At 43.6% G+C, this 25189-nt stretch overlaps 1 long non-coding RNA gene across 1 annotated transcript in view; it reads right to left on the bottom strand.

Annotated features, from left to right (window-relative positions):
- Positions 1-25189, bottom strand: part of LOC141128991 (uncharacterized) — a 58400-nt gene that overhangs the window by 5189 nt on the left and 28022 nt on the right. The gene's annotated exons all lie outside the window — the stretch shown is intronic.

Raw genomic sequence — 25189 nt, 5'->3', positions numbered from 1 at the left:
GCGGATCTTTAGCCAATAGACTGCTATTGGCTGAAGAATCTGCCCCTCACTGCCTGCTGTCAATTACATGGTGAGGCTTGATGGGGAACTAGAAATAGAAATTCCCCTATTATGGGACTTTGTAGGCACTTCAATAATATAACAATTGAATTGAAAAAAGCAATCCAGATATTAGGGAAATCTCGGTAAGAGGTAGAGAGTTCAAAATTTCCCTCTTCGCCGATTATATTATACTCACACTGACTCAACCCCACGTTACTGTTACGTTAAGTCAGAAGCACTCCCGATTAATATCCCAGCCACGGAGGTCATGCTCTTAAAATCCAATTTTCCATTCACATGGAGATCGACCTCCCTGAAGTACCTGGGAACTCACATCACCTCCAAATACAACACTCTGTACCAAGAAAACTTCCCCCCACTGTTCCGCTCTATTAGATCCTCATTGCTCCAATTGAAAAAGCACCATATCTCTCTATTAGGACGAATCGCTTCACTCAAAATGACTATCCTCCCGAAGCTCCTATATCTTTTTCAAACACTACCCATTCCAATTCCACTCAATCAACTGAAAAAACTCCAGTCCGACCTGCTTCACTATGTTTGGAGTTACAAAAGACATAGGGTACCGGGATCAGTATTGATGGCATCCCGCAATGAAGGGGGATTAGCGTTCCCCAACATTATTAAATACTACTACGCAGCTCAGCTGCAAGCAGTAGCTTCGTAGTTCACCCACAAATCCTACAATAAATGGACAGAAATTGAGAAGCTATGGCTGGCTCCCATACATCCAAATAATCTGCTGTGGAGTGCGAATGCGGATGTAGCCCCTGAACACATGCTGGGCCCCATGTCCCAATTGAGAAGGATATGGCGTAAACTGGCTCATTCTCATGAATTGTCATCAGAAAAATCACTCCTGACCTCTTTCATTGGTAATCCCAAAGTGCCAAATAGCTTAACTTACCTAGTGTCACATCCCTGGACTTCCCGGAATTTATTCCACTTTGGGAATCTGGTGGACCCCAGGACACGGAAATTTTTGCCATTTACTGACCTACAAAACAAATATGAACTCCCCAGACAGGTGTTCTATGGGTATTTACAAATCCGACATTATGCACTTACTATAACACCTAACCTGCAATTTTCACCCCTTTCCCCATTTGAAACTATAATATTGGTAAGTAATACCCAGAAGGGGCTCATATCAGCCATATATAAGATCCTAAACACATTCTCCCGGGATGGGCAAGGCAAACATTCTTATATGACCAAATGGGAAAAGATCCTCGGCGAGGAAATCCCTATAACACAATGGCAGACCATATGGTCCTAAACGGCAAAGAGCTCAATATGCTCATTATACAAGGAAAACTTTTATAAGATTCTTCTACTGTGGTACATGACTCCAGAGGTGCTCCACGCCATTTTCCCCAATAGTCCTGATAGGTGTTGGCAATGCCAAGGAGCAAAAGGCACCTTTTTACATATATACTGGAGCTGCCCGTTACTAGTCCCCTATTGGTCCACAGTCCAACAATTACTGGCTCGCCTTCTGGACACACAGGTCCAGGCGTCCCCAAAATTCTTTTTGTTAGGTCTATCGCCACTTAAACCTTCCACCCCATATAAGAAGCTAGTGTGTCATATTTTAACAGCAGCAAGATGTCTTATAGCATTGCACTGGAAACGCACTACCCCACCCTCTGCTGAGGATCTTTATGCCAGAATTAAGGATGTCGAAGTGATGGAGAAAATGACAGCCAGAATACAAGACAGATTGGAGGCACATAACAGGGTTTGGGAGCTATGGCATCTCCAGGAGGATCCACCATGATCAGGCAACACCACCACTTCTATAACTTCTATACCCCCCCCTTTTTTTTTTTTTTACCCCCCCCTCTTTCTTCTACCCCCCCTCTATTTCCCTATACTGTATAACCCTGTGACTCCTATAGTTACAGATAATAAAGTTACAGTCTTGCAATAGCACTAACGTTACATGTAAGCCAATTGATCTACTAAAAGACAGATACTGGATCACCGATGGCATTTAACACTGTTCTTACTTTAATGTATAGATGTTTAACACCAGCAACATATATGATAACTTACGTTTTTGTATTGCCATTGCAATTATCATTCTCTTTTACACATTGTACTGCACATACGATGGAAAATAAAAAATGTTATTTGAAAAAAAAAAAAGAAAAAAAAAAAAAAAACAGGTTTTATTTATAAATCATCAGTAAAAAACAAAAGACAAAAACCACAGAATGTACATGGTATGAGCAGCCAAAAATACATCAACTGAAGTGCAGAGCGATAATACAGTCTGGTATCCTCCATCCGACGCATTTCAGAGGTTATGCAGCTCCTTCATTAGGGGTGTAGGAGGTATCATTTGTAGTCGCTAAAATGGTATATTGATGAACATGTTTGGTTTAAAAACAAAGTCTCAGAAAATCCTGCCTTCATGCCCAACCATAGAGGTAATGTATATTGCTCTGAGTAAAGAAGCCAATATTGGAAAGGAGCATCACCAAAAGTGCTCCCCTCAACCTGGGAAACACTGAAGCCTGACAGACAAGGTCCTATAATTAAAAACAATGTTGAGTAATATTTATATTCGGGGGGTTCTAAAGCATGTACATAGAAAACTTATAAAGAATTAAAGAGATTAGATGTAATCGGGCCTACCTGCACCTATGGACCCATGAGAAGGCCTCACAATGAGTAATGATATAGATATAGGCTGAAAGGTAAAATGAGTATAAATAAATATATATATATATATATATATATATATATATATATATATATATATACACACACACCTGCATATATACATCTGCACGCTTGTATAGATTGTATATCTATTGTAGAGATACAAGGAGTATTTGCGGAAAAAAAAATATATGCAGCGCTTTGAAAAAGTATTCATACCCCCTGTAATTTTCCACATTTTGTCACGTTACAACCAAAAACATGTATGTATTTTATTGGGATTTTATGTGGTAGACCAATACAGTTGGTTTTCACATAATTGTGAAGTGGAAGGAAAATGATAAATGTTTTTCCAAATCTTTTCCAAATAAATATCTGAAAAGTGTGGCGTGCATTTGTATTCAGCCCCCTTTACTCTGATACCCCTAACTAAAATCTAGTGGAACCAATTGCCTTCAGAAGTCACCTAAATAGTAAATAGAGTCCACCTGTGTGTAATTTAAACTCAGTATAAATACAGCTGTTCTGTGAGGCCCTCAGAGGTTTGTTAGAGAACCTTAGTGAACAAACAGCATCATGGAACCGAGGAACACCAGACAGGTCAGGGATAAAGTTGTGGAGAAGTTTAAAGCAAGGTTAGGTTATAAAAAAATATCCCAAGCTCACATCAACATCTCAACAACACAGCAACATTTCACTGAGCACTGTTCAATCCATCATCCGAAAATGGAAACAGTATGGCACAACTGCAAACCTACCAAGACATGGCTGTCCACTAGGGATGAGCTTCGAGTTCGAGTCAAACTCATGTTCGACTCGAACATTAGCTGTTCGCAAGTTCGCCGAACAGCGAACAATTTGGGGTGTTCGCAGTGACGTCACAGGGAAGTCCCGTCAAGTCACCGTGCGTCAGAGGGGGGCGGGGTCACTGGGTGGCCCCGCCCCCTGTTATTTAAGAACCGTCAGACAAGGAGACGCCGTCACACAGCGGGAGCCTCCCTTCATGCCAGCATGGATGCGGAGCGGCCCGGAGAAGAAAATGAAATAGAGAAGAAGGAAGAAGAGAAGAGGATGAAGAAGAAGATGAAGAGAAGAGCGGGAGCCTCCCCCCATGCCATGGGTGCGGAGCGGCCCGAGGAGAAGAAGATAGAAGACGCCGCGGAGGAGATGCTGGACGAGAACGCCGGAGGAAGAACCAGAAGAGCCAGAAGAACCAGAAGAAGAAGAAGATGAAGGAAGATAGAAGAAAGAAGAAGCATTTAAATAAAGGAATTGTCAAAAACTGTCTCTTGTCATTTTTAACATTTTTGACAGTTTTTTAGTGAAATGGTAGGGGTAAGTACCCCCTTACCATTTCACACGGGGGGGGCCGGGATCTGGGGGTCCCCTTGTTAAAGGGGGCTTCCAGATTCCGATAAGCCCCCCGCCCGCAGACCCCCACAACCACCGGCCAGGGTTGTGGGGATGAGGCCCTTGTCCTCATCAACATAGGGACAAGGTGTTTTGGGGGGCTACCCCAAAGCACCCTCCCAATGTTGAGGGCATGTGGCCTGGTACGGTTCAGGAGGGGGGGCGCACTCTCGTCCCCCCCTCTTTTCCTGCGGCCTGCCAGGTTGCGTGCTCGGATAAGGGTCTGGTATGGATTTTTGGGGGGACCCCACGCCGTTTTTTTTTTTTGGCGCGGGGTTCCCCTTAAAATCCATACCAGACCTGAAGGGTCTGGTATGGAATTTAGGGGGAACCCCACGTCATTTTTTTTTTAAGTTTTGGCCGGGGTTCCCCTTAATATCCATACCAGACCTGAAGGGCCTGGTATGGAATTTAGGGGGACTCCCACGTCATTTTTTTTTTTTTAATTTTGGTTCGGGGTTTCCCTGTGGGGAATTCCCATGCCGTTTTTATCAATGAACTTCTATGTGTATTGTCGGCAATGCAATAGCCGCGGGTAGTTTTAAATGGGTTTTTTCCTTCCAAATGTCATTTTGCTGTCAGACTGTTCTAAACACGGGAAACATGCGCCCCTTTACAGGCATACTATAGACACCCCCCAGGTACGAAATTTAAAGGGATATTACACTTTTATTGTTTGACTTTAAGCATTATTAAAATCACTGCTCCTGAAAAAACGTCCGTTTTTAAAACTTTTTTTTGCATTGATCCATGTCCCCGGGACAGGACCCGGGTCCCCAAACACTTTTTATGACAATAACTTGCATATAAGCCTTTAAAATTAGCACTTTTGATTATTCATGTTCGTGTCCCATAGACTTTAACGGTGTTCGCGTGTTCGAGCGAACTTTTTTCCTGTTCGCATGTTCTGGTGCGAACCGAACAGGGGGGTGTTCGGCTCATCCCTACTGTCCACCTAAACTGACATGCCAGGCAAGGAGAGCATTAATCAAATAAGCAGCTAAGAGGCCCATGGTAACTCTGGAGGAGCTGCAGAGATCTAGGGCTTAGGAGGGAGAATCTGTCCACAGGACAACTATTAGTCATGCACTCAACAAGGCTGGCCTTTATGGAGGAGTGGCAAGAAGAAAGCCATTGTTGAAAGAAATCAAGAAGAAGTCTCAAAAAGCCATGTGGGGGACACACAGCAAACGTGTGGAAGAAGGTGCTCTGGTCAGATGAGACCAAAACTGAACTTTTTGGCCTAAAAGCAAAACGCTATGAGTTGCGGAAAACTAACACTGTGCATCACCCTGAATACACCATCCCCACCATGAAACATGGTGGTGGCAGCATGTTGTAGGGATGCATTTCTTCAGCAGGGACAGGGAAGCAGGTCAGAGTTAATGGGAAGATGGATGGAACCAAATACAGGGTAATCTTGGAAGGAAACCTGTTAGAGTCTGCAAAAGACTTGAGACTGGGGCTGAGGTTCACCTTCCAGCAGGACAATCACCCTAAACATACAGCCATAGCTACAATGGAATGGTTTGGATCAAAGCATATTCATGTGTTAGAATGGCCCAGTCAAAGTCCAGACATAAATCCAATTGAGAATCTGTGGCAAGACATGAAAATTGCTGTTCACAGACGCTCTCCATCAAATCTGACAGAGCTTGAGCTATTTTGCAAAGAAGAGTGGTCAAAAATGTTATTCTCTAAATGTGCAAAACTGGTAGAGACATACTGTCAGAAACCATGAATCAGACTGAGACAGAAGTACAGTTAAATCACACATGTTTAATAATAATAAAAAAAGGTAAACAGAGTATAAACGTAGTCAAAACATAGCCAGAGTTCAGGAACCGGAACGGATAATCAGACAAGCCAAAACGGCAGGGAGCCAGAGAACAGCGTAGTAGAACAGCAAGCAGGATCTGGAGCCAGAAGGAATGTCAGCCAAGCAAGTCTTAAACAGGAACAAATTAGAGCGTCTCTAGAGATGTGACCAAGGCAAAGGCAGAGATCATCTGGACTGGACGGCTTTAGTAGGCCCCTCCACTACCATAACCCCCACCCCCCCAACTACTGCCCTGCCACTCACCACTGACAAACCCCCCCACTGACAAATCACCACCCCCAACTAACACCCAAACCCCCCCTACTAGCAGACCACCACCCACCCAACTACTGACCCCCACTACCAGACCAAGTGGTTCATCCAGCCTGCGTGTCCTCTGTTCCAGCCTGTGACTGCATGCCCGACTGACCGCTCAGCATGTAAGGAGTTAATATTTGTAATCTGCCTGTTTGGCTGCAGCATCTCTGCTTGTATAGCCTGGAACCAGCACATGCGCAGTAACAGGAGCCGGGACTCGCGAGACCATAGCTGTCACTGTAAACACAGAAGTCCCTGTGTTTACAAGTGACAGCAGGAAGAGCGGTTGAGAGCTGGAGGTGGCAGCCGAAGGCCGATGTGGACCACATGACAAGGCTCGGTGGACCGAATTCGGCCCGCGGGATCTGTGTTTGACGCCCTGTGCCCTAGGTCTTAGGCTGCTCTCACACTGATTTGTAGGTACAGCGCAGTGACTTCTATTATATCCTGTGGGTTTTTTGTGCTTTCTGAAGTGCAACTTTCAGAAAGTGCACCACACCCACAAAATGTAATAGAAGTCTATGGCTCAGTGAAGTTAACCTGCAGGAAAGCCACAGGTGCACTGAGCTGTACCCGCAGTATGTGTAAACTACAGCATATCAGTGAAAGCAGCCTTATAGGGGGCTCAAGACAGTAATGCCGCGTGCACACAAGCGGAATTTCCGACAGAAAGAGTCCAATGGGAGCTTTTCATCGTATATTCTGACCGTGTGTATGCCCCATCGGACTTTAGACGGACTTAGACAGAGAACATGTTCTATATTTTTCTGATGGAACAAATCACTATCGGAAAAACCGCTCGTCTGTATGCTGCACCAAAAACGAAGCATGCTCTGAAGCAAGTACGAGACGGAAGCTATTGGCTACTGGCTATTGAACTTCCGTTTTCTAGTCCCATTGTATGTGGTGTACGTCACCGTGTTCTGGACGATTGGAATTTGGTGTGACTGTGTGTATGCAAGACAGCTTGAGCGTAATTCCGTCGGAACTCTGTCGGAAAAACCTTCAGAGTTTATTCCGACGGCAAAACCAGTCGTGTGTACAGGGCATTAGGGCTCATTTACATTAATGGTTTGGGGGGGCAGTAAAACCCTGTACTTCATTGTGGCCCACGACCGATTACTAAATCACTTAATTGGCCCCCGCTCTTCAAAAGGTTGAGCATCCCTGGTATATACCAAAAGGTAGAGGTAGACCATACCTACTTTTATGTGTTGAACATCTTTAGGGTTTTAATTAATGAGAAGATATTATTTATACTGAAATAATCTGTTTTCTTTCAACACTGGAATAGGGTGTACACAGGATACTAGTCTCTTTGGTTCAATTGTCATTCATATGGCGGGAAACCTGGGGTACATTCCAGGCGGAGTGATCTACTGCCAAATAGTGCCTGCATAGCTTTATTACCATGGTTGCAGACAAACAGCCAAGAGCAAAGAGGTGCAGGACCTGTGGAATTCTCCTCTTTCTGGTAATTAACCATCTATTTTACTTAACTCACCAGACAGCCAACCATAGGGGCCACTCACCACTGACCACCCACTGTATCTCTCTTTGTAGCCACTTTCTGTCAACATGCACTCTACTGATGGCTACATAGTATTTCTCAGAGCAAGCTTCCTGATAATGGCAAGAGTGGACCCTGCCCTTTAATAGCCATTAGTCGTCTCCAGCGTATGACCATGAAACAAGGAGACAATGCAGGAGCACAGTTGGGAGATAGAAGGAATGCTGTCATGCTTTAACAACAAATGCCTGAACAAGGAAATTTATAGCAGGACCACCAGGTTTTACCTGAAATAAATCTGAAGATTATAAAATATTGAATACTGCAGTGCCTGTAAATTGGCTTATGAATTATAATAAATTATTATGACTTACAGCATAATAGCAGAAAATACTGGATAACTTTGGACTGCTCTATTTGTCAGTAACTGCCAGATTTTTAAAAATAAATATTTTTTTGACACTCAAGTAGTGAATGAGTTAATTAAGGGGCCCACTTTGCAAAGTATTTGTTAGGTTACAGTGCCAGCACTGCTGAGGCCAAAAAGACAGACGTGATAAAATTCCTCATCCTCTTTGTTTATAATTATAGTTTGCTTTAAAGCTGGAAAATACCAATGTCACTGTTAAATTTACTGCCTTGACAGAGGTTGCATATCCATAATTTTATGAAATGAATCTAAATAAAAGCTTCCAACCATACCTAACAATTGTCAGCGTGTGCTGATCTCTCTCCTTTCCTACTGTCAGCATGAGAGACAGGATCTCAGCGCAGGGGGAAATGGAGTGTAATAAACACATTCTACTTTATGTTTATGTCAGTGGCAAGACCCTAACAAGCTTTCTATCAGAATGCCAGAGTGAAAAATATATAAAAAAAAAATAAATGACCTGATCAGGGCCTAGCAATAGGAAAATGTTTGCTGCTACTGGGCTGCCAGCTGCTGGAATATTTTGTGGCTAGTTGACTTGTTCGTTATGGATCACGTCAGTCATCCAAATATGCAGTCATGGGATGGTAATATCGAGACAGAAATACCCTGTGCTAGAACCTATATAAAAGGCACCTGTCATTTTTATAGAGACGATATGCAGCTAAGAAGGAGAAACAGTAGGGATTGACCTTGTTTTTTCATATCATTATAGTTTGGAGGTTTAAAGAGAACTTTTCACATAATAACACCTTTTCAGAAAGTGAGTTCCTATAAAGAAAAGACGTAATACTCACCTTTCCTCTGAAATAGTCCTCTGAAATCACCTGGGAAAACAACACTTCCAAAGGTGTCAATCCTTGTGGTCTTTCACAGCTCTCACTGGTTCTTCCAGTTGACCTCAACATCATTACTCTTGTCTACAGTGATGTGGAGGTCAGACAGAAGAACCAGCAAGAACTGCAGCAACTGCTGGCCACAAAAGAGGAGTATTAAGTCTCTTCTTTACAGGGATATGATTCCCAGAGAAGGTTGTAAAATGTGACAGGATTACTTGTATACATACAATGCATACTGGAAGAAATATCTGGGCTACCACTGCTGAACACAACACTTTCAGTGACCCTGAACAGACATGCAATAAGAAAAGGCAATATAAAGGGAACATCTCATCTGCATATTTATTTCAAATCACTGATGCAGAAAGTATTGAAACTTTTGGATCAGTATAACAGTCAGGCAATTAGTAATTTTACAAGGTGGGTCTAGAAATGGCAGTATATTAATTTTTCTCTTTCAAGATTGCCTTTAAAGCCTCACTCAAACCTTTTTGTCTAGATTGAGCAGGGGAAAAAATTTGAAACTCTTATACGTTTTTGTTGCTATGTTTGATCCTAATGGGAAGATTTCCCTCTACCTCCTTTGAGAACAAGTGGTGTGACTTTTCTCCAATGAGGACACAGATAAAAATTGTGACATCATCACGCACAGCCACGTTGGATCCCATGGCCATTTGTGGATTTTAATTACTGCTTGTGAATTCTAGTGTAAGTGCAATTACTTTTTAACAATTTGGATTTTAACAGTATAGTTCTATGAGGCTTCTCCTTTTCTGTGTCTAATATATATTCTTGCTGGAGCATGCTGGTGGCATATATTCCTGTGGTGGGGACCTTGCAGCTGAATCTTGCTGACCAGGTCACGGAGCTGTCTTGAGGTCCGATGATGAGAGCGTCAGCTCCCTATTGTGAAACAAAGTGCAAGTGATCTCTATTTTTTTTATATCAATCCTCCCTGTTTGAAAAGCACTTTGAGCACTGGAACACTTTTTTATATACAAGCACTGAATACTTTCAAGAGCACTTGGATAGACTTTATGAATGTTTATTCATATTTAAAGGTAGTTCATGAATTGATGTTTTTTAATTTGTATTTTTACATTATTAATCAAGGTGTTGTTTTGCAGATTTTGATTATGCACAGGATATTAAATATATTTTTTAATGCATGTTAATTTTTGTTACGTATATGCAATTTGTCCAGCATGAGTGCTTGTCATTTTGGGGATATTTAAAGAGACAGTACACTTTTTTCTTTTTGTAACAGCACATTTTTAGTGACAAAATATATATTACAAGAATGCCGTCTTCATCTTTCATCCCTAATGAAGGGGGCAAGGCTTAACCCCCAAAACGTGTTGGCTATATATATAGTATTATTTTGATATTGCAAACTTTTAACTGGATATAACTGTGGCAAATCAATCCTAGATTATTTTTACCCAATCACAACCTAAGAAGATTAGAGTCCAGACATCATATACCCAAACGATCTTTACTTCGTTTGGTGATATTAAGAAAAGTTTCAGAGAATCTGGCATCATCTATCCACTTCTTCAAGCAGAAGTCAGAAAATGGCTATTTCCATGAGATTCTTCTGAGATAGGTATTAACTTTCACAATAGATAGAGTTCCTTTAAAATCTAGCTGAAGAAATATTTGCAATGAATTATTGGCAAATCAGACAGCATTTGTTAAGTTTACTAGTTAATCACCATTAAACCTAGTATTATAATGCAGTTACTTTTATAAAATTACAAGTATTGCTGAAAGATAATTATCATGCATAACTATGTCATAATTTCATAATAAACAGCATAGCAGGCATGCAGTCATGCTATTAACCAGTAATAGCTATGCCAGCTATTATTTATTAAGTAAACACAGTTTATTGGGCATGTCAATTCTTTAACAGCTGACTAGAGCAGGGAGGATGTTGATTAACTTTTCCAATGTAATGTTGTGGAGGCGTATAAATTATAGGCAGCAATATATCTTTAATATTCTGCACAGATCATTAATGCAATTCATTACCTGTGGATGGGTAACCACTGGGTGATAATAAATTATTACTCTAGTCTAAACGTATCAAAATGCATGGGCACCGATCTAGGATGTCTGTTTCTTAGGATTGCAGCTGAGGGCCTGCTGAGATGGTTGTGCAGCATGTCATTGTGATATTACAGATCACCAGACCTGGGAAAATACCATACTACAATAGTGAAACACCATGCTAATTCCTACACACTTACATAAATGTACTCACCAAGGCACCGCAGCCAGAAGCTAAGGGAAATACATCTGTCTTTTAAAGTTTTATGCAGCATTTCTAAAAGTGGGAGGGGTGACACATTTAAAAAGCAGACCTTGTAATTTGGGTGCACAGCCTGCTTTAAGGCAACACTCTGCCTAGAGATGCCTCGGGATGGGTTTCGCCTTCTGCTGCACCTTGCTGCTGGAAGAAAACCCAAGAAAATTCTCAAGTCAACTTACCAACCAGCCTGCAACCAACTGAATTGTCCTGTCTAACAGTATGAGTTAAAAATAGGGGTTTAGTTTGCACACATTTGCAAATACATGCGTAAGCTACAGTCCTAACTCTAAATTTTGAGAGCCTCCATAGTAGAAGCACATGCATTATAATGGACAGGCTGAGGACAGGTGATGCTGGAGGGAGCCCACCCCTCCTTAAAGGCACAGAGGTGCACTGGACACTCAGCATATAGCACAATGGCAGGGATGGTGTCCAGTGCGTCCCCTCACCAGTATTACAACAGTACAAACAAATGGCCACTGCCCCCACCTATAACTGGCCTTTGGAGCAAGGAGCACATGGAAGGACAACACATGTCAAACAAAGACAAAGAAAATTCCCAGTTCAACGTACCGACCAGCCTGAAACAACCAAATTTTCCTGTCTAAAAGTATGCATTAAAAACAGGTGTTTAGTCTGCACACATAACTCAAAAACAAAACTCAAAACTGCATAACATAACTCAAACATTTGAGAGCCTGCATTGTAGAAGTACATGCATTATAATAGATAGGCCTTCTCTTTAATTTTTGTTCCTGCTACATACATCCAATGTTTTTGAGAGAATTTAAAGGGATAGTGGAGTACTTTTATTATTGGTGGAGGATTGGTCATATGGTGCAGTTGGTGTACTGTGCAAGAGTCCATTCTGATCCAGCATATGGTGTATCTGGCATTAACAATTGCATTTGACTTTCTTGTTCTAACAAGAGGTCAATATGATGGAACCGTCCAGCACCCAGCTTGCGTGCTTCTTTCAAGATATAGCTTCCTAGAGTCTGGAACCAAGAACCAGATATTATAGCTGACCATCCAAGACTAGCTGACAATAGCTTAGATGCAAACTGGAACTCTCTTTATTGAAATCTTAGGCAGAATTTATATACCACACAAGATCAGGTGAGCCTGATCACATTATTGTATAAAATAAACAGGAATATAATTACCATAGCTAATGAAATGCCAACATAAACATAATCTAAGTAAACTAATCAACATATAACATCCCACAATAGTTTGATAACAAGGTAACGTGGACACAATATTAATTTGATCTCCAAGAGGAGCAGACAGACAGAAACAATAGGTGACTCCAATAACATTGGCAATGCACACCTAGGAGGCACACAATGGAAGAGACTTAAATACAATAAACACATTATAGAAGGAAACCCCAGTGGTTTGAGTTGATTATATTAACATCTACTTTGAGTCTCACAGTCTAAAACAGTCATTGCTGATTTGGGCATACAGGCCCCAAATATGTATGTTGGTCCTCCAGTTCCCAGAGTCTGTGTGTTTTGGGGAGACATGGACTTGAATCAGAAGCAAGACCACTCCAAGGGTCCCCCAAACACACACCTCCCAAAGAGTAGTGTTCCCTTAAAAGCCAGGGCCCACAGTCAAGTCAGTATGCAAGAGGCCACCCTGCAGCCCTCTCCAAAAGCCTCTGTGCCAGTTGGGTCAGTCACATTTCTCCCCCATCAAAGGTAGACTAACAAGGTCCCAGACCTCCACCTGGGCTGGACCTGTGTTAGTCGGGCAGAGTGAACCCACATAGTTGATCCACATAATGTCCATTCTTGGTCGCAGGGAATAGTTGTCATCGGTAGGTGTGGGACAGAGGTAATGGAATCTCTGTCCGGCTGCCAGCGCTTCAGCTGGGTGATTTTTACCATTCCGGGTATTGGTCTGTTGCTTAGGAGAAGGGCTGATTGCCCTGGCTACCTGAAGCCATGGGGACACTATAGGTGCTAGGCAGAGGCCAGAGGCGCTCTGACCTGTTGCCAGCACTTCAACTGGGAGTAGGAGCTTCACTACATAAGCTTGTTGCCCGGGGAGAGAGGCCACCTGCCTTGGCTCCCTGAAACTCCCAAGTTGTTGCCGATGCTGAGCGGAGGTTGGTAGCACTCTGCCCTGATGCCAGCTCTTCTGCTGGGGATCTCACATAATCCTCTCTGGCTAACTGTTGGGGAGGGAGGCTGACTTCCTCCACTCCCAGACTGTGGATCTGCCACTGGCGAGGGAGGATGACTTCTTCCCCTCCCTGTATCTCGGACTGCTGCTGGGGAGGGAGGACGACCACCTCTTTTTCAGCCTGTGGAACTTCCACTGGGGAGTGAGGATGGCTTTCTCTCCTCCCTGGTCCTTGAACTGCTGATGGGGAGATGAGCTGGCTGCTCCATCTCCCATACTCCCATCCAGGTGCTGGGATGGCATTTCTCTGGTACTGCACGGATCCTTGTTTGGGAAGGAAGACCATTTCCTCCGCTCTGTCTGACTGTTAGGGAGGGAGGCAGGGCTGATCCTGGCCGGGTGCACGGGGGTGCAGTGCAAAGAGGTGGGGGCGCTGAAGTGCCAGAGTGATCCCCTCCCTCCTCCTCTCCTTGTCCGTAGGCGGCTCTTTCCACCGGTCACCGCCGCCCCTGTGTTTCTTGCCGAAGCCCATCCCCCCTCCCTCCTCCTGTTAGAGGAGGAGAGCTGGAGATTGGGGCGGCTGTGTCTCTGTGTGCAGAGAGACCAGCTGCGCAGTGATGTCACGGGGGGGGCTGTTCGTGCCCGAAGTGTTCCAGTTCTCCTCCTCCTGTATCTCACTCCTGCCTGCTGCCCAAGCCTGACGCGCTCTGTTCTCCACCCGGGCGGCGCGGCTGCACACTGTCCTCTTCACTCCAGCTGCCGCCCGGATGTTTTTTAATTAGTTTAATGGAGGGGGGGGTTTGTCGGGGGTTTATACTAATGGAGGGGGGGTTTTGCCCTATGGGGTCTATACTAATGGGGGGGTTTGTCCTGGGGGTCTATACTAATGGAGAGGGGGTTTGTCCTGGGGGTCTATACTAATGGAGGGGGGCTGTCCTGGGGGGTCTATACTAATGGAGGGGGGTTTGTCCTGGGGGGTCTATACTAATGGAGGGGGGTTGTCCTGGGGGGTCTGTACTAATGGGGGGAATGTCCTGGGGGGTCTGTACTAATGAAGGGGGGTTGTTTGTCCTGGGGGGTCTGTACTAATGGAGGGGGGTGGTTTGTTCTGGGGGGTCTGTACTAATGGAGGGGGGTGGTTTGTTCTGAGGGGTCTGTTCTAATGTAGGGGGGGTGGTTTGTCCGGGGGGGGTCTGTACTAATGGAGGGGGGTGGTTTGTCCAGGGGGGTCTGTACTAATGGAGGGGGGTGGTTTGTTCTGGGGTCTGTACTAATGGAGGGGGTGGTTCTGGGGGGTCTGTACTAAAGGAGGGGGGTGGTTTGTCCTGGGGGGTCTGTACTAATGGAGAGGGGTGGTTTGTCCTGGGGGGGTCTGTACTAATGGAGGGGGGTGGTTTGTTCAGGGGGGTCTGCACTAATGGAGGATGGGTGGTTCTGTACTAATGTAGGGGGGGTGGTTTGTTCTGGGGGGGTCTGTACTAATGTAAAGGGGGTGGTTTGTTCTGGGGGGGTCTGTACTAATGGAGGGGGGTGGTTCTGTACTAATGGAGGGGGGGTAGTTTGTCCTGAGGGGGTCTGTACTGAGGGGGGGTTTATACTTAGTGGGGAGTCTGCACTGACGGAGGGGGGTCATACTTAGTGGAGGGGGGTCTGTACTGAGGGGCGACTATAGTTGGTGGAGGGGGGTGATACCATGTTTTACCGGGTGACACCCCACTCCCTCTTCTCTTTGCGCGCGCTGCTGTACTAGTGAGCGGCGCACTATGTTTCTTCCCTGCCTTCATATCGGCCAGGGAAGAAAAAAAAAGGAGCAAAGAAGAGGATTGTGGGACATGTAGTCCTGAGGACTGGCAGCCCCACTGTAACACGGAAAGTGCAGCCCACACAGCATGCTCAGCTGAATGGGAGAGAGAGAGAGCCAGGAGCCCGGGAAAGCTTTCAGGGAAGTACACCCAGGACTCCAGAGGGAGAGGACAGTGCTGAGGGAACACCACCAGAGAGAGAACCCCGCTGCCCTACGCCACCAGAGGGAAAGCCACACAGCCTAGCTCCATCCCTGGCGGAGAAAGGAATGGAGTCATTGCCAAAATACAGATCTGGGCTCTACCCAATGGAGTTGCCATGGGCAATTCAGAGTGAGCTGACTCCTGATCAGAGGAACCGTTGTTGCTATATCGCTGGGTCAGGTGAGAGGGCCGATCGGCCATTATGTACTAACGTCCATAGGAATTGCAGTCTCTGACCATCTCTTGTAACATGTCTGCAGTCTCTGACCATCTCTTGTACTATGTCTTCAGTCTCTGACTGTCTCCTGTACTATGTCTGCAGTCTCTGACCATCTCCTGTACCAAGTCTGCAGTCTCTGACCGTCTCCTGTAGTATGTCTGCAATCTCTGACCATCTCCTGTAATATGTCTGCAGTCTCTGACCATCTCCTGTACTGTCTGCAGTCTCTGACCATCTCCTGTACTATGTCTGCAGTCTCTGCCCATCTCCTGTACTATGTCTGCAGTCTCTGACCATCTCTTGTAACATGTCTGCAGTCTCTGACCATCTCCTGTACTATGTCTGCAGTCTCTGACCATCTCTTGTAACATGTCTGCAGTCTCTGACCATGTTCTGTATCATGTCTGCAGTCTCTGACCATCTCCAGTATTATGTCTACAGTGTCTGACCATCTCTTGTATTATGTCTGCTGTCTCTGACCATCTCTTGTATTATGTCTGCAGTCTCTGGCCATCTCTTGTATTATGTCTGCCGTCTCTGATCATCTCCTGTATTATGTCTGCAGTCTCTGACCATCTCCTGTAGTATGTCTGCAGTCTCTGACCATCTCCTGTACTACATCTCCAGTCTCTGACCGTCTCCTGTAATATGTCCGCATTCTCTGACCATCTCCTGTATTATGTCTGCAGTCTCTGACCATCTCCTGTACTATGTCTGCAGTCTCTGATCATCTCCTGTATTATGTCTGCAGTCTCTGATCATCTCCTGTATTATGTCTGCAGTCTCTGACCATCTCCTGTACTATGTCTGGGGATTCTTTCTAACAGACTCTCTAATAGAAGCCCTCTCTGTGTGCATCAGAGAGACTCCGCTCCAGGTCTCATTAGTGTACACTCTTCCTGTATTTTCTTTATTGTTAAAAGATCATGGGAGGATCCCAGGGTAACAAAGTCTTCTTAGGGGAGCATCTCTGTGTTTGAGTTGTTGCCATAGTAACATTTGTAAAGGGGAGGAGTTGGTAAGATGACCACGCCCACGTGGGGGCGCCAGAAATATTTCTGCACCCAGGCGTCTGTGACCCTAGGATCGGCCCTGGAGGGAGAACGACCACCTTCTCTCCTGAACTGTGGACCTGCTGCTGGGGGGGGATTTATTCCTCCCCTCCCTGCATCTCTGACTTCTGCTGGGGAAAAGAACCGCCACCTTCCCACCCTGGGCCTCCTGAATTGCAACGGGTGTGGGGTGGAGGTCTGTAGAACTCTACTCTAATGACAGCTCTGTTGCTGGCATGTAATATCATGTCCATGTTGGCGGTGTGGGAGAAAGGCTGGTTGCTTCTTCTCTCAGGAAAGCTGAAGCTGCTGTTGGGGCTGGGCAGAGTTCAGTGATGTTCTGCCCTGATGCCAGCTCTTCCACTGGGAAGTAAAATGAAAAGTCCATGGCCTTGCACAAATCTTACAGGGCCACTGATTGCTATAGGCAGAGGTCAGCAGCAATCTGCCTTGATATCAGCTCTTCTGCTGGAGGCTCACTGGGTTGTTTGTCCTCAGCAAAAACGTCTATTAAATCCCCAGTCTCTGGAGATGGTGGCTGGGGATAGAGTTTCACTATCTCCTCTCCCAGGTCCTTGACCTGCCACTGGGGAGCTGAGCTGGCTGCTCCATCTTCCACACCTTCATCTGCCTGCTGGGCAGACACATTCCTCCATTCAATCTCATCCTGTGCAGAAACAGGTTTGTCAAGGTGGGTCAACACTTGCTGCATCTGCCAAAAGTTCAGCTTCCATATCTGGAGGTGGGCACAGCACAATGTTACTCTGTCCCATTGCCGAAACTTCAGCCAGGGTTTCAGAGCTAGGAGCCATGCCATGCTGCTGAGCAGAGTCTAGCAGCCATCTGTAGGCGATCTCCAGCCCCAATTGCTGAACAGCTAGAAACTCCAAGTCTTTCTGTGGCCAGCGAACTTCTGAAATGTTCAGCATCTGTTCTCTGTACTCCATAATCGAGTCTCACAGTTTTATGCCCTGTACACACGGTTGGATTTTCCGACGGAAAATGTGTGATAGGACCTTCTTGTCGGAAATTCCGACTGTGTGTAGGCTCCATCACACATTTTCCATCGAATTTTCCGACACACAAAGTTTGAGAGCAGGATATAAAATTTTCCGACAACAAAATCCGTTGTCGGAAATTCCGATCGTGTGTATACAAATCCGACGGACAAAGTGCCACGCATGCTCAGAATAAATAAAGAGATGAAAGCTATTGGCCACTGCCCCGTTTATAGTCCCGACGTACGTGTTTTACGTCACCGCGTTCAGAACGATCGGATTTTCCGACAACTTTGTGTGACCGTGTGTATGCAAGACAAGTTTGAGCCAACATCCATCGGAAAAAATCCTAGGATTTTGTTGTCGGAATGTACAGGGCATAAAACAATCATTGCTGATTTGGGCATACAGGTCTCAAATATGTATATGGGTCCTCCAGTTCCCAGAGTCAGTGTGTTTTGGGGAGACATGGACTTGAATCAGAAACAAGACCACACAGCTCCCAAAGAGTAGTGTTCCCTTAAACGCCAGGGCCCATAGTCAGTAGGCAAAAGGCCACCCTGCAGTCCTCTCCAAAAGCCTCTGTCCCAGTTGTGTCTGTCACAGTCAATATAGTCTTGTGAGTGTGATATGTGTTATACGGGCATGGTGGAGTGCAGAATGTACAAATTTTATCCAGAACACTTGGGATTTGGATAATTAAGCACACAGAATATATATAGCATGTGGAATTACTGTAGTAGAATACTGTTTGAAGTTTTATGCTTTTTTTCGCTAATAGTGCATTTATTATTGGAATATACAGTACATTACAAGCACCGTCTTATTATTTTTATTCTTGAGATAAAACTCAAGCATGGGCTACAAGGATCAATAGCTTACTTTTAGGAACGGGCAAGAGCTGATGTCATTGGCCCCATTTAATTTGCAAGGTGCTGCAGAATTTGTTGTTGCTACGATAACTTTTAAATTTGCTGTCTACTCAAAATAACCCAACACACAGCCATTAGAGTCTAAACCACTGGCAACAAAAGTGAGTACACCCCTAAGTGAAAATGTCCAAATTGGGCCCAATTAGCCATTTTCCCTTCCCAATGTCATGTGAATCGTTAGTGTTACAAGAATCAGGTGTGAATGGGGAGCAGTTGTGTTAAATTTGGTGTTATCACTCTCACTCTCTCATACTGGTCATTGGAAGTTCAACATGGCACCTCATGGCAAAAAACTCTCTGAGGATCTGAAAGAAAGAATTGTTGCTCTACATAAAGATGGCCTAGGCTATAAGAAGATTGCCAAGACCCTGAAAATGAGCTGCAGCACGGTGGCCAACACCGAACAGCGGTTTAACAGGGCAGGTTCCACTCAGAACAGGCCTCGCCATGGTTGACCAAAGAAGTTGAGTGCACATGCTTAGCGTCATATCCAGAGGTTGTCTTTGGGAAATAGATGTATGAGTGCTGCCAGCATTGCTGTGGAAGTTGAAGGGGTGGGGGGTCAGCCTGTCAGTGCTCAGACCATACACCGCACACTACATCAAATTGGTCTGTATGGCTGTCATCCCAGAAGGGAGCCGCTTCTAAAGATAATACACAAGAAAGCCTGCAAACAGTATGCTGAAGACAAGCAGACTAAGGACATGGATTACTGGGACCAAGATAAACTTATTTGGTTCAGATGGTGTCAAGCGTGTGTGGCGGCAAGGAGGTGAGGTGTACAAAGACAAGTGTGTCTTGCCTACAGTTAAGCATGGTGGTGGGAGTGTAATGGTCTGGGGCTGCTGCCGGCACTGCCGAGCTACAGTTCTCTGAGGGAACTATGAATGCCAACATGTAATGTGACATACTGAAGCAGAGCATGATCCCCTCCCTTCGTAGACTGGGCCGCAGGGCAGTATTCCAACATTATATTGACCCCAAACACACCTCCAAGACGACCACTGCCTTGCTAAAGAAGCTGAGGGTAAAGGTGATGGTCTGGCCAAGCATGTCTCCAGACCTAAACCCTATTGAGCATCTATGGAAGGTGAAGGAGCACAAGGTCTCTAACATCCACCAGCTCTGTGATGTTGTCATGGAGGAGTGGAAGAGGACTCCAATGGCAAACTGTGAAGCTCTGGTGAACTCCATGACCAAGAGGGTTAAGGCAGTGCTGGAAAATAATGGTGGCCACACAAAATATTGACACTTTGGACATTTTCACTTAGGGGTGTACTCACTTTTGTTGCCAGCGGTTTAGACATTAATGGCTGTGTGTTGAGTTATTTTTAGGGAACAGCAAATTTACACTGTTATACAAGCTGTACACTCACTACTTTACATTGTAGCAAAGTGTCATTTCTTCAGTGTGTTTGGGGTCAATATAATGTTGGAATACTGCACTGCAGCCCAGTCTCCAAAGGGAGGGGATCATGCTCTGCTTCAGTATGTCATGAAAAGATAAAATATTTACAAAAATGTGAGGAGTGTACTCACTTTTGTGAGATACTATATATAAAATGTGTCATTTAGCTTTAACCGATAATGTACTTATCTCTTATATTTAATCTCTTGTTTCAGACCAACAGTCTAGGGCATATTCCACATTGGAATGAATTTCCAACTTGGTTAGGCTGTCAAATTTCCTGCATGTAAAGTGAAAGTGCAGATACGTGACCTATGTATAATTTAAATGTCCTCAGACTGATAGATGACATTGTCAGTTATTGTCAATGATGAGGAACTGAGTCATTAGCGTATGTTCTTTCTAAGTATTTCCTCAGGGGTTATCTGGTGCAGAGGCACTTAGCTGGAAATTCTTGGCATCACCAAAGGGGTGCAACATCTGGTGATAACAGTATTATATGCATCATTCTACGTAAAAAAAGCTAAATAGAGATCTCTCTAGAAATAATCACATGTTGGCACCTCCAGATGACATTCATCAATCTGCTCTGATTTGCATGCACAGTCTGTCACTGTTAGGAACCTCAAGCTGCAACACTGTGCAGCTCAATAGCAGATTATACTACAGAACTGATTGATAGTGCAGGCTGATCACCTAATTGATCTCAGGATGAGGCCTCTGTCACCAAGCACAACTACTGCTGATGTAAAATTTATGTACCTATTAAGTTCACTCAAGACTGCTGGCACTAAATATACATTGACATAAAGTAGTTAAGATGTAATATGTTTCAATCTCTGGTTTTACATTCCCATGTCACCCTACATTATCCATCAGTACTGCATGACAAGGAAATAATCTTTAACTAACAATATTCTTACTGTTCTATCAAATTTGTCTCAGATATGTTCAGGGAAGTCTAATATATTATAGTAGAGTACTGAACTAAAGTTTAGGTCTAGAATAATGGGAAATGTTTTATTATGCCATCAGTATTCTTGAAATAAGAACACATATCACAACAAGCGTTGTGTTCTAATGATCTTTATTTTAAATTATTGATGCAGAGATACAGAAAGTAAGCATTGCTTTGCTATTACACAATTTAATAAATGACAAGTGCTGTCATAGTGTTTAAAAAATGTTTCCCCATGGGTACCTTAAGATCTAACACACCCTAAGGGATATATACAGTGTATATACAGTGGGGACGGAAAGTATTCAGACTCCCTTAAATTTTTCATTCTTTGTTATATTGCAGTCATTTGCTAAAATCATTTAAGTTCATTTTTTTCCTCATTAATGTACACACAGCACCACATATTGACAGAAAAAACACAAAATTGCTGACATTTTTGCAGATTTATTGAAAAAGAAAAACTGAAATATCACATGGTCCTAAGTATTCAGACCCTTTGCTGTGACACTCATATATTTAACTCAGGTGCTATCCATTTCTTCTGATCATCCTTGAGATGGTTCCACACCTTCATTTGAGTCCAGCTGTGTTTGATTATACTGATTGGATTTGAATAGGAAAGCCACACACCTGTCTATATATAAGACCTTACAGCTCACAGTGCATATCAGAGCAAATGACAATCATGAGGTCAAAGGAACTGTCTGAAGAGTTCAGAGACAGAATTGTGGCAAGGCACAGATCTGGCCAAGGTTACCTAAAAATTTCTGCTGCACTTAAGGTTCCTAAGAGCACAGTGGCCTCCATAATCCTTAAATGGAAGACGTTTGGGATGATCAGAACCCTTTCTAGAGCTGGCTGTCTGGCCAAACTGAGCTATCCGGGGAGAAGAACCTTGGTGAGAGAGGTAAAGAAGAACCCAACGATCACTGTGGCTGAGCTCCAGAGATGGGAGAAAGTTGTAGGAAGTCAACCATCACTGCAGCCCTCCACCAGTCGGGGCTTTATGGCAGAGTGGCCAGACGAAAGCTTCTCCTCAGTGCAAGACACATGAAAGCCTGCATGGAGTTTGCTAAAAAACACCTGAAGGACTCCAAGATGGTGAGAAATAAGATTCTTTGGTCTGATGAGACCAAGATAGAACTTTTTGGCCTTAAGTCTAAGCGGTATGTGTGGAGAATATCAGGCACTGCTTATCACCTGTCCAATACAGTCCCAACAGTGAAGCATGGTGGTGGCAGCATCATGCGGTGGGGGTGTTTTTCAGCTGCTGGGACAGGACAACTGGTTGCAATCTAGGGAAAGATGAATGTGGCCAAGGATATCCTGGACAAAAACCTTCTCCAGAGTGCTCAGGACCTCAGACTGGGCCGAAGGTTTACCTTCCAACAAGACAATGACCCTAAGCACACAGCTAAAATAACAAAGGAGTGGCTTCACAACGACTCAGTGACTGTTCTTGAATGGCCCAGCCAGAGCCCTGACTTAAACCCAATTGAGCATCTCTGGAGAGACCTAAAAATGGCTGTCCACCAACGTTTACCATCCAACCTGCAAGAACTGGAGAAGATCTGCAAGGAGGAATGGCAGAGGATTCCCAAATCCAGGTGTGAAAAACTTGTTGCTCTTTCCCAAAAAGACTCATGGCTGTATTAGATCAAAAGGGTGCTTCTACTAAATATTGAGCAGAGGGTCTGAATACTTAGGACCATGTGATATTTCAGTTTTCTTTTTTAATAAATCTGCAAAAATGTCAACAACTCTGTGTTTTTCTGTCAATATTGGGTGCTGTGTGTACATTAATGAGGAAAAAAAATGAACTTAAGAGATGGGCGGAGCCTAGCGGAGCAGACATGCATTGTTAGAGCTCCGCACCGCTGAGGAGAGAAGAGAAGGACAAAGCGGAGCCTGCAGGCTCAAAAGGTATCCATTTGAACCTTTTTGCCCCAGGGAACAAACTGTGAAAGTTTGGGCAGGAAATATGGTACTGGGAGGAAACCGTGGCAGAAATAAAAATCACCTCACAAAGAGCTCACAGGCACTCACTGCAACTAAAGCAGCTCCAGTCACCTCACAAGATACAGCATCAGGGCGCTCTCACAGACAGAAAATGTCACAGCAAGACTCTCCATTTGAGTCAGATACAGAACAAATCCTCTCACAAACTTCTCCACAAGCCTCCTCAGCATCCCCAGTAATATTATTACAATTTGAAAAGATGCTTCATAAGGCTTTAAAACAAACCTCAGACCAAATAACAAAAAGCCTAACCAAAGAAATAAGAGAGCTGGGAAACCGCACCGCAGCCCTAGAAATAAAAATGGATGAAATTGAAATTACAACCCAAGTAAATATAACAGAATTGGAACAATTAAAAGAAGAGAATTTAATACTTCAAACTCAGCTCGAAGATTACGAAAATAGAGCCAGACGTTCAAACTTGCGCATAAGGGGAATACCTGAAACTGTGACAGACCTGCAATCTATTATTACTGCTCTATTACAAGAACTAAAGCCAGATATCCCTATTGAACGTGTAGAACTGGACAGAGTGCATAGAGCCCTCACAGCCAAAAAGAAAGATGGACCCCCACGTGATATAATCACAAAATTTCATTATTACAGAACGAAAAAACAAATACTAATTGCTGCAAGAGAAAAAAAGGGACTTAATTTTCAAGGACACAATTATCAAATTTTTGCTGACCTATCCCAACTTACTATTACTAAAAGACGATCCATGAAACCCCAACTAATGGAACTGCAACGCCACAACATTATGTATCAATGGGGCTTCCCCTTTTCAGTCAGATTTAACTACCAAGGTACAATTTACAGAAGCAGATCAGCAGATGAACTACAACAAACCCTTTTAAAATTAAATCTGACAGAACCCACAAGCAGCAACTCTCCCACACGCAGAAGAATGGCATCATCTTCACCTTCAGGCAGCACTCAGAAAATTTCAGAACAAAATGGGAATCATCATTCTCACAAAAGAGGCCGTTATGCCACATCATCCATGGACCAAGAAGATTCAATGGACTGACAGCCTAATTCCTGATATCTCTTCATTTATTATACTAAGAGATGGTTCTCTATAAAAAACCTGTATTTATAACTGAATGTAACTGCATTCTGATAGTCACACACTGTGTGGGATCATGTTACATTCCAGTTATATTTCTTATTACTTCTGATTCATATAGCCTTAGAATATATAAGTGAAATAAGGAAATTCTTGTTCAGTTATATATTATCAGGTAATAACAATAGATTTATTACTTTTTAGGACAAATATGTTCAATAATCCAGAAGTAATGGAAGCTTTTTCTTTCTTTTCTTAAAACAAATATATTATTACCTAACTAGTTCCTAGAATTATGTTTTTGTTTATTCTAATCTGAAGCAATACAACATCAATTTTATGAGTTAACATATCTAAACAGTTACATATGAATAAAATATGTAATTGTTTACTCTAAAAGGGTTAAAATCCCAAAATAATTCAAACTATCTTCATCAATACCAAAGTTATTAACAGTACCTTTTCTAACTGAATTATTTAGCCTAGGGCAAGACTAACCATATACAACCACCCTGGAATAAATAATTTCAACAAAAACTATATTCTGCACTCCAATTAATGAAACATCATTTTGATGTCTTTTGACATAGCACTTCTCTCCTGTAAGCGGAAGATCTGTGTACCCCCATTAGCCCTCCTCATTCTCCCAACCATATTATGTGGGAGTGTGACGAAGGCACTTATTCCCCTGAGAGAGATATTTATTCTCTTTCACGGGTAAATTGTGATTACTTGCAAAAAATAATTTATACAATGTATCATCTAATCTCATATGTTTTTTGTTTACTCTTTACTCCAGAATTCACTGGTTTCTTTTCTATCTATTCATCTCTTCAGTCCACACAGGTTGATCTGCGCAGTCAGCTCTGCATAACAAAAAGTAAGTCAAAACTATTTGATCTGTTGCCATGGCACCACTGAATATACTTTCCCTGAATGTTCAGGGAATAAATGTCCCTCAAAAAAGGACCAAAGCCTTCCGTACTTTCCATAACAAGAAGGCTCACATAGTATG

Source organism: Aquarana catesbeiana, linkage group LG02, assembly GCF_042186555.1.
Source record: "Aquarana catesbeiana isolate 2022-GZ linkage group LG02, ASM4218655v1, whole genome shotgun sequence".
Classification (NCBI taxonomy): domain Eukaryota; kingdom Metazoa; phylum Chordata; class Amphibia; order Anura; family Ranidae; genus Aquarana; species Aquarana catesbeiana.
This window is presented reverse-complemented; position numbering and strand designations above follow the sequence as displayed.